We start from the raw sequence: 13487 nt of genomic DNA, 5'->3' as shown, positions 1-13487 counted from the left end.
GACGTTACAGGGGAAGGGGGAAACTTTGGAAGAGTTGGTGAGACGAGCAGTTTTCGATGCTATGCAGCCTTTTGTAGCGAAACTGAATGAAATGGGGCAAAAGGTTGATTCAGTGGAGAGCGAGGTGAAAGCCATTAAAGAAACAGCGACCGGAGCAGAGCAGTCTGCGCACGAGAACGCAGTACTCATGAAAGCAACAAGTAAGGAAGTGAAGCTTTTGGAGAATCAAATAATAGGATTACAAGTGGACCGTGCCCAAACGATATTGCGTCTTCAAAATGTAAAAGAAGAGCAAAGTGAAAATTTAAAAGATTTGGTGCCTGGACTTTTGGCGCCATTCACAAAGGCAACTAAAGAAGAGATAAAAAACGATATTTTGGAAGTCCGGCAGACATCTTCAAAGTATGCAATGAAGCGGCAGCTGCCTCGCGAGATTATTATTGACTTTTCATCTAAGAAGACTCGGGACACCATCTTAAACAATTCATATAATGTGGACTTGGATTATTTGGGCAATAAGGTTAAAATATTGAAGGATGTTCCATTTTTGGCTCGTAAAAGAAGATTCAAGTATAAAGGACTTGCGGCTTTCTTGAGGAAATGTGATATAAAATATAAATGGCTGTTTCCAGAAGGCGTCTGGTTCAGATATAAAGATCAAACTTACAAGATCATATCGGACGCGCAGCTGACAGACTTTTTGTTCAACCATCAGGAGTTTCAGCAGGAAGAAAGTTCGAAGTCTGAAGGGGAAAGTGGGGGGGAGGAAAGAGCAGGCGCAGCTGCTCCAGCTGCGCAGAGAGAATTGAGACCGAGACGTAAGGGGGGGGGGGAAGAAGTCCTGATCCTGAATATAATTTGTATTGTATAAGACCTACCAATCTGATAGCATATTAGAAAGTTAACTTTTAAGGAAAATTGCAGCATGAAGGGAATACAAGACATGTAGTGTAGTGTTTGTTGTTTGTATGTTGATTTTCCCTTTTCCCAGTTCTCCCTTCCCTTTTTTCCCCCCTCCCCTTTATACTTTTGTAGTCTTCTGTAGTTTTTTTTATGTTAGCTATTAAAAAATAATTTAAAAAAAAAAGAGAAAACTGGCACAGCCTCATGATGCATGTCACACAAACTGTTTGCCTTATGGAGCAGCTTCTTTCCCTTTGTATTTCTAGTGGCCACCTTCATGGTTGCTTGCATCAGTGAACCAGTCTAACAGTGCAATGCTAAACCGTGGCACTGAGGTCCATTGACTTCAGTGAATTTGAAAGGGTGCAACTGCTTAGGACTGCACTACAAGTGCCTCTTATTCATTCGTTTTATTTTTGTTTCTCCCCCCCTTCCTCCAAAGAGCTTCAGGCAGCATCTCCCACCATTTTACCTTTGCAACAACCTTGTGAGGTTAGAATGTGAGATAGCAACTGGCCCAGTGAGCTCCAGGGCAGAGTGGGGTTGTGTTATATGAGATGTTTGTTGATTTTTTCCAACTCCTTTTACAAGAGGCACTCGAATTCATAAATTACAAATGTAAATTTGGGTCCTGTTTGCCTCAGTAATCTATGTTGTAAGAATCTTAGTAGTTTAATTGAGCAAGGTTGGCCCAGAGAGTTTGTGTTGTCCAGCTTGGTCAGCACATATGCTATGTGCCAGAGACTGACGTCAGGAGCAGGACTGTAGCTTAGTGGTAGAGCATCTGCTTTGCATGAAGGTTTCCCGTTCAATACCTGACAGTCTTGGTTAAACAGATCGGGTACCAGGTGATGGGAAAGCAATCTTCCAAGTTGCTGAACTTGACAGCAAATGTCCACTGCAAACAATTCAGCTCAGTTTTTAAACAGGTGTTTTGCAAATATGAAATCATCCTGAGAATTCTTTTTCTGTTTGCAATTGCCAGCTTAATGTGATTGAATACTCATTGTTTCACCTTTCCTCCTTTACTATCACCATGGCTATTATATTCTCAACTAGGGGTGGCATTGAATTTCTCATCCCAGCTGCTTTGTCCCCCAAATCTCACCTTTTGGTTTTATTTCTCCCTTGTGTGATTCAAACTCATTAGTCTTTTTTTTTTTGCTGTTTCCTGTTTCCTTGCACAAAAATTTTCCCATAAAATGTACATACTTTTCCATTTCATTTGTGCATCAATAAATCAGAAGGATGCATTAAAAATCCAAATATAATATCTAAACGATAGGTGGTTATTGTATTCTAGACAATTTTTGTAATGGGTATCTTAATCGTTCTTTAGTATAATTTGTATTTCTGTTCCATTTTTGTTTTGTATTCCTTTTATTGTTTAGAAAATAAAATATATATATTAAAAAAATAAATCAGAAGGCTATGCATATGCTTAAATGGTGGACAGTGCAGATTACATATAAAACCTATGCAACATGTGCACACAACAAAACAATCTAGAAAAGCCACAGTGAAAACAAGAGAACCAAGTAGTTATAACAATATACATGAAATGAAATAGAAAAAGTTCAGTCACAGGCACTTTGATGATCCTTGCTGACTGTACCACTAAAGCAGAGATAGGCTATTAGTAGAGGAAGATGCAGAATCGAACCACACGATACGAATTACACGAGACCAAACGAGTGTCAGGAGTCCTGTCTTACCCCAAATGTCCGTGTCCAGCATTCTATTGATGAGCACATGACCTGGTCCGGGCACGCAATCAAAATTTTCTACTCCAGTGTAGCCATGACGGCGCATGTACGTGGTCACAATCAGTAAGTCGACAATGCAGAGCATCCTTATTTCCTATATCTTCTGCTTTCTATCTGTGCAAAGCGGAGATGCATGATGGGATATGTTGGAGGTATGCAGAGAAAACCCATGCCACTGCGAACACGGGTTTGATGGAGGTCCTGCAGTCCTGGCGCGTGTAGTTGAAAACAACGTTGAAACACGTGTAAGTTTTCGTGTCATTCGCGTGTAATTCGTACCATGTAGTCCAGCTCTCACATGCTGGGTGCAATGTCACTGGGAAACACTTATTCATTTGGATCCTGCCTAAACATTTCTGCAGAGGGAAGGATTTCCCACTTGCTGCATCTCAAAAATCTCCTCTGAAATGCTGTTCCAGTGGGATGGGAGACCCCCAGGAATACCTTGGAGGAAGGTCAAAGCTCTGTTGTGGGAACCAGCATATTTTGCAAAGTACTTTTAGGCAGGATCCAAGCCATTTTGTATATGCCTGACGTGACCATTTGTTTTAGTTAAAATGTTTACCATTGATGGCGAAGTTAGTTGCTTTTCTACAGATGTGCCAGGCCATCAGAACATGATGCTCTTGGATGCCCCTCACTTCCACAAAAACCAGATGCAAATAATAACTTATCTACCAGTCTAAATATTCACATTTTCCCTATTTCTGATTGCTTCTTTACTTCCACATTCCTTATTCTAAAGCTCCTTAATAAAAAGTAATAAATTGCTGACATGGATGAAGCAAAAACGTTTAATAGATACGATTGAGGCAGATCTGCCTTGATTGTGTTTATTAAACATAGTCAGCAGAGTTTTTAGATTCCGTTCAGTTACCTAACATTTTTTTTTTTTACAGCAGCAGCAACAACAAACATTTGATTTGACTTTTGGGGGGAGAGGGGTAGCATATGTCACCACTAAGATGTTTAAAGGTGATCTTATCCTCACACACACCCTTCCTTGATATACAGGGTTAATTATTTAGACTTTGAAGAAAGTAGGTGTTGAGGTTTCTTTCTAAATAAAGGAATCTTCGCCTGACAATATTAGCTATTATGAAAAAAGAGTGTCGGCTCTTATGAAACCAGCAATTACTTACAAAGAAGGTTGCAGACCTGAAATCTGCCATTTTATGAAAGAGTAGGAAGTGCTCTCTCCAAATTACAGAGGTGAAGCTGACAGCCTGACAGCTAAAGGGCAGAATGATTTATTCTTGTGTAAAAAATAACTCGCATCTGTCACACTTGCATCCTGGAAAACTATTTGTACTGACGATAGCACATTAACTATTTCATTTCTTTCAAGTATAGAGCACTTTCTAAGCAAAGAATGCTTAACTGGTATAAATTGTATCAGAAGTTTCTTCTGAGGGTTGCCGAAATCAATGAAAAACATTCCCATTTATTTTAGTAGGTACTAAATGAGGTGACCAGGAAACTGTGAACAATTGGAATAGCATTCAAAAGACTATTTTTTAAAGAAACTTTAGTCAGAATGACATCCCTAAAAAACCCCAACAAAGATCAATATAATCTCATTTCCCACTTTGTTTTTTCTTCCCATGCTACTGATTATTATCTTAGCCTTGCTGAACCTAGAAAAAACTGATTTGGATGGAGTACATAGTTGGCTGCCACACTGTAACACTGAATCTTGTCATATCTATTATCTTGGAGACATGGAAAGATGGCTGCCAGAGACACGAGACTTTGGGCATGAGCTCAAGGGCAAAGGTCAAAGGGCCCTTGGTCCATGTCTCACAGCTCTTTAGTTCACCGCTCCTTGGTAGATCACTCTGGTGCATCCCAGACCAGAATGTTTTCTGTACCTTTTCTGTTTCAGGCAGGTAGCCACATTAGTCTGCAGTAGAATAGCACAATTTGAGTCCAGTACACCTTGAAGACTGACAAAATATTCAGGTATAAAGTTTTGAGAGACAAAACTCTGGTATCTGAAGAAAGGAACTCCTGCTCTTTTCTATTTGTATATTTATACCATATTTTGCTTATTTAAATTGTGTTGGCGTTTTCTCTAAACCGCTTTGGGTCCCCATGGGGCAGAAACATAGATACAAAGTTATCTAAATGAATTGTGGAAGCACTTAGGTTCTCTACCACAAACATTTCAGCTTGGCAGGCAAGTATTCTGTTTCTGCACTGTCAACATTAAAGCTCATTGAGGAATTCCATTTTTTTCTGTGTCTTTAGCTAGTGCTGCTAATGTTCAGCAATTCATTCACCATCACTATTTCCAGCATCCAACCACCTCTTTCTCAACTTCCACCTATGAACTTTTTATGAGTTTCAGAATTCTTTGGTGTTTATTTCTCATTACATTAGTGAACTTTTGTAACCTTCTTCCCATTTATTGCTACATGACATTCAACTCAACTTCACGTTGCCTCATTTCATGGTCTGTGCCATCTAGCAACACTTAGAAGTTCCTCAACCAGATCCTTTCTCTTGCTGCAGTTATTCTCCCTTTCATTTCTTCCCCTGTCAAATATTCTGAAGTATAAAACAGTATAGAAGTATGGTGGGTTAGATTCTACAAGATGAGTAGAGAAGACATTGTGGCTAGAGATTTTTTTCCAGTCCTTCCCTCCCCCCAGCAGTCCTCTGTAACCCTTGAGAACTTGGTGCTCAGTTTGGGAGCCTCATGGACAAAATTCCACAGAGCAAGGGAAACTGCAGCCAGGAGGGTGAACTGGTTGAAACTTACTCCACTTTTCTATTTCACCTCCTTTTAAGGACGGGGTGATGGCTCAGTGATTGAACACTTTATTTACATGCAAAAGGTCCCAGGTCCCTAGCATCTCTAGTGACAATCTCAGGTAGTAGGCGATGTGAAAGGCCTCTATCTGAGACCCTGGAGAACTGCTGCATGTCAGAGTTGACTTTAAAAGATCAAGATTTTGACTTGGCACAAAGCAGCTTTGTGTGTTCATATGTGTTTCTGCCACCAGAACTTCTACTAGCAGCCTCCTTCTGCCTTGTGTCATTTGATATGTGAGATTCTCCTGAAACTCACTCTCAGTTTTTTATGGGTCTCGGAGTGGGGGGTGCTGGTGGGAAGGAAAGCCAGGAAAGAGCCACATATACAAATGTTTCCCACTTGTGGCAAGATACAACTCCGTATGATATCCCATATCCAGTACTGAGTTTCACATGTTATAGTATCCCTGTGTTATTACTCGGTACAGTATGTATTTTACTCTTTTACATTTTGAGATTGCACCAATGTGTGAGATTCTTGGGCTTTTTGTTTAAAAAAAAAAACGTTTGGGACATTGCAACTATATTCCTTTTTGCCCATAAAACCGTAAAGTATTACAACAAATGCCTGAGTAAAGGTGCCCTTCTGGGCCATTTTGTCCCACCTCAGATTAATTCCATTACAGGGCTACCCTCCTGAACATTTCTGTTTTTCACATTTCACAGAATGATAGAACTGTGGGAGCTTTCCTGACCTCCTCAGGCAGGTCCTTCCACAAGATGGGAACCACCACAGAGAATGCACATGAGTGACTGGTTGTCAATCTTACCAATTGCATGGAGGAACTTTTTAAAGATTCTGTTCAGATGACTGATTCATTATTTAGTGTCAGCTTCTCTCCACAACTTCCAAGCCATTAAAATGATTTGTCCTTTCTAAGTTCTTATCAACCATAGTATTTATTTGGTAAACGTATATATCATCGCCTCTCCAGAAACCTGCTTAAACCATCTCTCATGATATATTCATAAAACAACATACAATAATTAAACTGCACAAACCATTAAAAACTCAGAGCATGGAGGGGGTATAGAGAATTAGGCTCCTGTGTCCACTGTTGGTGAAAATGTAATCTCATCAAAAAATTCTGGAAAGAAGTTCTCGAACATATAATGCAAATAGCAAACTATATCATTCCAATGAAACCTGAAATAATCTTCTTAGATCATTGGGGTAAAATTAAAATTCCACAAATCAGACAGGACCTTATAAGAACCCTATTAGTAGCTGACAAAACAACAATAGCAACAAAATGGAAATCACAAAAAACACCTACATTAACAAACTGGTATAATAAAATATGGGAACATTTCATAATTGAAAAAGTAACAGATGGCCTCACTAAAGCTGAGATCTACCCCAAACCAACCGACTTCACAGAGAAATGGTACCCATTCTTTGAATTCATCACAACCAGAAACATAAACATATTGTTCACTTATTTATTAGAGTATATTATCTATCAAATAACACTAATTGAGATGACAAAAGGTTTCACCAACCAACGTCTCCCTAATCAAGCAAATAAAGTTCAACACAGTACAGCACAGAATTCTCCATATCAAAAAGCTCTTGAAGAAACTAAAATCACAAATCATAAAAAAATATTGTAAATGTTAGACTTGATGTTGAGAAAAAGTTGTATGTGTTATATTTGTTATATATGTTGATAAAAATGAAAAATATTTTTTTTAAAAGAAGTAAAAAACTCAGAGCATAAAAACTGTACAACGCATTTGGCAGGCTAAAATTATCATCATAAAATAGTCCTAGGATAGTACTGGACTGTAAAAATAATTTCAAAATATAAAACTCTTTAAAAGTTAAAAGCCTGGGTAAAAAAGTTTTTTTTTAATTTGTCATCTAAAAGTGATGGATCCAGCCACAAAATGGCTGCCCCGGGAAGCAGACCCAGCCACAAAATGGCAGCTACAGCTCACCTTCAGTCCCACAGGGAAGATCCTTGTGTTGTGGTATCAGTTGCTGTCAAAGCAATGTTTTTCAATATCTGCACAGCCAATTAATACTCCAATGGCCAATCAAAAACCATGCTTTACAAAAACCCCACCTGGCCTCACCAATTTTCTAAAAACATTCAGTGGGCGCCACAAAAAGTGTCAGCAGGCATAATTTTGCCCACAAGAATCACATTGGAAACTCCTGCATTACAGATTCCACAGTAATTTGCTGATCTGCCTGTTATATATCAGATAATCTCTTGTTTTTTGTCACTACTATATTAATGGTTTGTAAAGATTTTTTAAAGAGTTCACTGCCCCTTTTTAACAAATCCAATCCCCCTGTTCAGTTCTTCTGGATTTTTTTAAAAAATGTGTTTAATTAATCTTTTAAATCGCTGGAGAATTTTGCAGCATACTGATAGACCTTTAAGTTCCAGAATAGTTTCTGTTTTTTTCTACCTGGCTGAATAAAACAAATTACTCCATGTAATTTGTAATCCAATAAACACAATTATTGCATCTTAGCACATTCATCCTCCATGATGGTGCCTCATAGCATTTTGTAAAGTGAAGCAGCAAGGCAGTATGACAGAACTGTTACGAAAGAATAAAATAAAGCATATAAATTAGAGTTAATGGAATTAAGAATCCCATTTATGAAATTACAGTGTCCTGTAGAGAACTCACAAAAGCTTTACAATAAGAGCATCTGTTATAAACAAACACAATAGAAATCATATTAATAACTTTTAAAAATCAATCTTTGCCACAGGTCAGTCTATTGCATTAGTATGATCTCAGTTGCGTTAGAATCTATGCAGTGCCATAGCAGATCAGGGGTGAAACATTTCAGAAATTAATTCTATAACAAAAGGATGAGAAAACGGCAGCTCAGAAACATTTATTCTAGACATTTCATTTCATTAAATTGTTGATTGGTTAGAAAGCACTTGCAACAATAGAAATAGGTTTCTTTCCAGCTGACCAGTTATTTCTGAATCTCTGCCAGTATGTTGTAAAAGGGTTCTTGCTACCATAACACAAATTCCACTTTGTAGATGGTATTTGATAAGTGGGATTGAAGCACTGTCACCCAATGGTTCTCAGACTTTTTGAAGGAGAACTCACTATTAAATTTAGAGACCTTTCACATCCCAGGTTTGCAGAGGTTTCACACTTGCAAGCTAGTCATGAGATGCAGTGCCACTGTTAGTCTGTGGCATCCCCGATCTCCCCCCCCCCCCGGTGTGGACATACCCCAATTTTAATTTTGAAGCCACTGCTGACTCACGGCTGATCCGATTAATGCCAGTGTGAACACTGTTGTCACCTTTTCGCTTCTCTTCTGCCCCTCTCCTTTTCCTCGGGAGCAGATTGGTCTGTGCAGATCTAATCACACCCACACTCCTCAGCTCTCTGACTGCTTTGTCCACCATTTTTTTCTTTTCAGCATTATACTGCCTCGTGGCGCCATTCAAAATTTCAGTTTTCAGACTCTCCTCTATCTCTCCCTCTCCTTTCTCTTGTGGGCTCATCATTCTGTGCGGATCTGATCACACATTCCCTACTCCATATCCCCAGCATCATTTCCCAGTTTTTTCCCCCTTTTACTGTACCAATCAACGTTCAAGCGTTGTATGGCAGTGCACGATTACAGTGGCGTCCCCAAGTTTTGAGCTTTTTTGCTACCTCCTCTCCAGCTTTCCCTGGGTTTGTTGTATGTGTGGATTTGATCACACACACACACCTCAACACCCCAAGTGATATTTCCTTTTTTTAAAAAAAATCCTCTTAATGACAGTAACGTTTCTGCATTATGTAAGCACACAGGTGTTGTAAAAAATAAGCTGGTTTCCACTTCTGCAACCTGACACATTATTTCTCCCGCCTTATTGCTCAAGAGATAAGGGAAATCAGGCATTTGGCTTCAGATGCTTGGGCAGAGGCACCCACTGGTCTCCCCAAAGCTTCTTCATCATGTCCTCCACCTTCTTGGCATGGCCAGCAGCATTCAATTGTCCTTCGCCTATGGATGCAAACTTGGCCACATACATCTCAGCAAACTGCTTCAGGGTGAATGCCCAGCCATGCAGGCCTGAACCAAAGCCAACAGTGCCCAGAACTGGATCGATCTGGAAGACAGATACAAGTCAAGGAAGATATTCAATAGGACCAAATTTCAAATTAGAGAGAGGAAAAACTCATTCTGTCCCCTTTGAGGTGGCTTCATTTTTGCCAAAAGGATCACCATCCCCTAGCCGTTCAGAGTTCACATGACTCAATGGGACCAATGCTGTGCCACGATTGGATGGGTGGGAAATTCAATTCCAGAGCTCTCTGGTGCCATCACCTACTGCATAACAGTTGGGCGTGAAAATGGCTGCACAGAAACCCTCTGGGGGAAGAGGGGTCTCATGGAGGGAGAAAGAAACACTAGGCCTCCTAGAATTTTGGGACAAGGAGAAGGTGCAAGAGGCGCTTTCAGTCTGTCACAGGAAAATTGATGTGTTCGAGCAGATCATGGAGCAGATGGTGGTGAGAGGCCATGCAAGGATGGCACTAGAATGCCGAATGAAGACCAAAGCTTTGAAGAAGGAATATAAGAGGGTCGTGACACGCAATGGAAAATCAGGTAATGCTCCAACAACATGCCCCTTCTATGCACAGCTGGCAAGAATATTTAGAGGGAATGCCAGCATAAGGCCACAGAGGGTGGCAAGAAGCCTTCACCTGCAGACCAGGAGCGATGCAAACCCTGGAAACCAAGCTCCTGCGAACCCTGGGATACAAGCTCCATAGGAGGGATTGGAGGAACTTTTCACCCATGCAAATCTCCAGGAGATCAGCACTTCTACACACAATGATTCAGGTAAGCATGAGGTTGCCACCTCCAGGAATGGTGGTGCCAGGGCAGGGAGGGGGAGCCATGCCCTTGACTGCGCCCTCCCATGCAGCAACTCTTCCCAGGGTGTCCAGTCTTTTCCACCTGGATATATGAGACACTTCAAGCAGGCAGCCGCTTCTCAACCCAGGAAACCAGGTAGGATTGGGTTTGCCAAGTCCTGGTCAGGAAATCCCTGCAGGAGAGGATGGAGGTGCCAGGGCAGGGAGGGAGGCCAAGTCCTTAACTGCACCCTCCCATGCGGCAACTCTTCCCAGGTTGGCTTGGGTTCTTTTCCCCCTGGAGATCTGAGACACTTCCAGCAGGCGGCCACTTCCCCAGGAATCCTTTACTGTCTTCTGAGTCAAGAAAAGAAACCATTGGCCACCCTAACACATGCCTTGAATACTTGCAGGCTCTTCCATGGATCAAGAAACATCCATCAGTGAAGCCCCCCACATGACTGTACATGTGGGTGAGGAAGAAACTGCAGGAGACAGTACTGTCACGTTACCGCCAGTGAGGATTACTCGTGGGCAATTGTGAAGGGTCTCCTGCAATTCAACATGGGGATGCTCCCTTCCATGCTTGCTGTGAACAGACACCCAGTCTTATTCTAGTGGGGTGCTCATATGTGGCTATGATTGTACACACATTATTCAGGTGATGTGAATGAACGCTTAATGTGCTGTTGCAGTCGTTGATCTCGCATCCACTTCTTTGTTTGACCCATTTTCTGTTCTCATTCATTCAGATCCAGACTTGACACAATTAGAAGAGTTACATGGGGAAACAGAAGAGGGCTGTGTCGATCAGGAAGGTAGGAAACTGAAATATTTCTGAAATAAGTGCAATATTTCACTATTGCACTTATTAATCAGATTTTCCCAGAGGATGTAACGGCCTTATTCCATCATTGTCTGACAACCAGTTACTTCCAATGGGATAACGAATTCTATGAACAGATGGATGGGGTGGCCACGGGGAGCCCTCTCAGCCCAGTTATAGCAAACTTCTACATGGAACATTTTTAAAAAACAGCTCTAGAATCAGCACCCCACAAACCTAGTGTATGGTTCCGGTTTGTGGATGATACATTTATCTTTTGGAGCCATGGGGAGGAAGAATTGATGGGGTTTTTTAATCATCTCAACAACATCCACCTGAACATACAACTCACAATGAAGAAAGAAATCGAGGGAAAACTCCCATTCCTGGATACCTTGGTCATCCGCAAAGCAAACTTTCAGTTAGGTCACAAGGTCTACAGGAAACCAACTCACACTGATCGGTACTTACACAAAAACTCCAATCACCACCCCCGACAGAAAAGAGGCATAATGAAAACATTAGTGGATCGTGCAAGACGGATATGTAAGCCGCCCTTTCTCAGTGAGGAAATTAATCATCTAAACCACGCACTTCAGGCAAATGGCTACTCCAGAAATGAAATCCGAAGAGCAATCAAACCCAGGATGAATCAAACAACCAAGGAAAAACAGTCTCCTACAGGAAAAGTGTTTTTGCCATATATCAAAGGAATTACTGATCAGATGGGAAAGCATAACCTTCAAGCAGTATTCAGACCCACCCGAAAAATACAACAGATGCTACGATCAGCAAAAGACAGTAGAGACCTCCTCACCTCTGCAGGAGTATACCGTATACCCTGCAGCTGTGGACAAGTTTACATCGGGACCACAAAGCATAGCATCCAGACAAGAATAAAAGAACATGAAAGACACTGCAGACTTGGACAACCTGAAAAATCAGCAGTGGCTGAACATAGCCTAACTCAAACAGGGCACAGTATCTTATTCCAGGACACCAAAATACTGGACAACACTTCCAACTACTTTGTCAGACTGCACAGGGAAGCCATTGAAATTCAGAAGCATAAGCAAAACTTCAACAGGAAAGAAGAAACCTTAAGAATGAACAGAGCATGGTTTCCAGTTCTGAAAAACACCAGGCTAACAAAACACTCTACACCCGACAATAGCCCTACAGGGAAGATTGGCACAGCAAGCACCAATCCATATGCAAAAGAACCTCCTCAGGATACAGTGAAGCCTCCCGCCATTAGCATTCCACACCCTGGGAAACTCTTACAGGATGACAGAGGGCCAAGCTACACATGACGAATGACACTTGAATGGCAAGTGGATTGAGTGGAGGGCAAGTGAACAGGGAGAAATACACTTGCCGTTCAAGTGTCATTCGTCATGTGTAGCTTAGCCCTCAGCTCAACCCCACCCCTCCTGAGTAGATATAAATGACCTGCCAACATCTTTTCCACACTGTGACACTGAGAGATCTCTGTCTTTTGGTGCTACACCTCTGAAGATGCCAGCCACAGCTGCTGGCGAAACGTCAGGAACTATAATGCCAAGAGCATGGCAATACAGCCCGGAAAACCCACAACAACCATTGTTAATAAACTTATTGTTAATGTTCCTCTGGCCTGGACATCAGTGCATCAAGGTCAGTCCTCAGTTTCCGGTTTTCCTCCTCTAACCTCACAGTTTTTGTTAGTTTTTTTCACCAGAGAATGCAGGCTGTCCATCCTCTTGTTGGTTTTTCTAACTGTGGAAAGATCTGAAGGTTAATGCACTGGCCAGCATGTTCAGTAGTTCGTAATTTGCAAATTTTACAGTGGATACTCACAGCTGCTGAGGTAAGTTCCCACCACCCGATGCACGGTCACCATGATTTCGACGGATTGCTCCTTTGCAGAAGAGGTGGAAAGGGCATCGTCAGCGCGTGGTGGCCCCATGTGCAGGAAGAGCTTCTGCTGAAAGGTAATATAACAGTGGGGGGAAGGAGAAAAAAATTGTGATAAGAAACAGTGGGGAGACACTGCACTGGAGACACAGCACATTGATGGTGGTGTTCATATGACTTGTGCCAATTTTTAAAATTTACAACACTCAATAATCCATTGATTGCAAACAGAAGTGGTGTTATCGGAAATTGGCCAACAGTAGAGTGAGCCATATGCTGCATTGTCGGAAGATGTCTGTGGTAACCAGCACCACCACATGGTGTCACAAGCCTTGCCCTGTAAAGGTGTGACCTGCCATACTTTTGCTCTTGTAGTGTTTCAAAATTAATTTATCTGGATGCTCCAGCAGCGGCTCAGCCACAACCACTCTTGG

The sequence above is a fragment of the Eublepharis macularius genome, chromosome 1 (genome assembly GCF_028583425.1).
Source record: "Eublepharis macularius isolate TG4126 chromosome 1, MPM_Emac_v1.0, whole genome shotgun sequence".
NCBI lineage: Eukaryota > Metazoa > Chordata > Lepidosauria > Squamata > Eublepharidae > Eublepharis > Eublepharis macularius.
Note: the sequence above shows the minus strand (reverse complement) of the source record.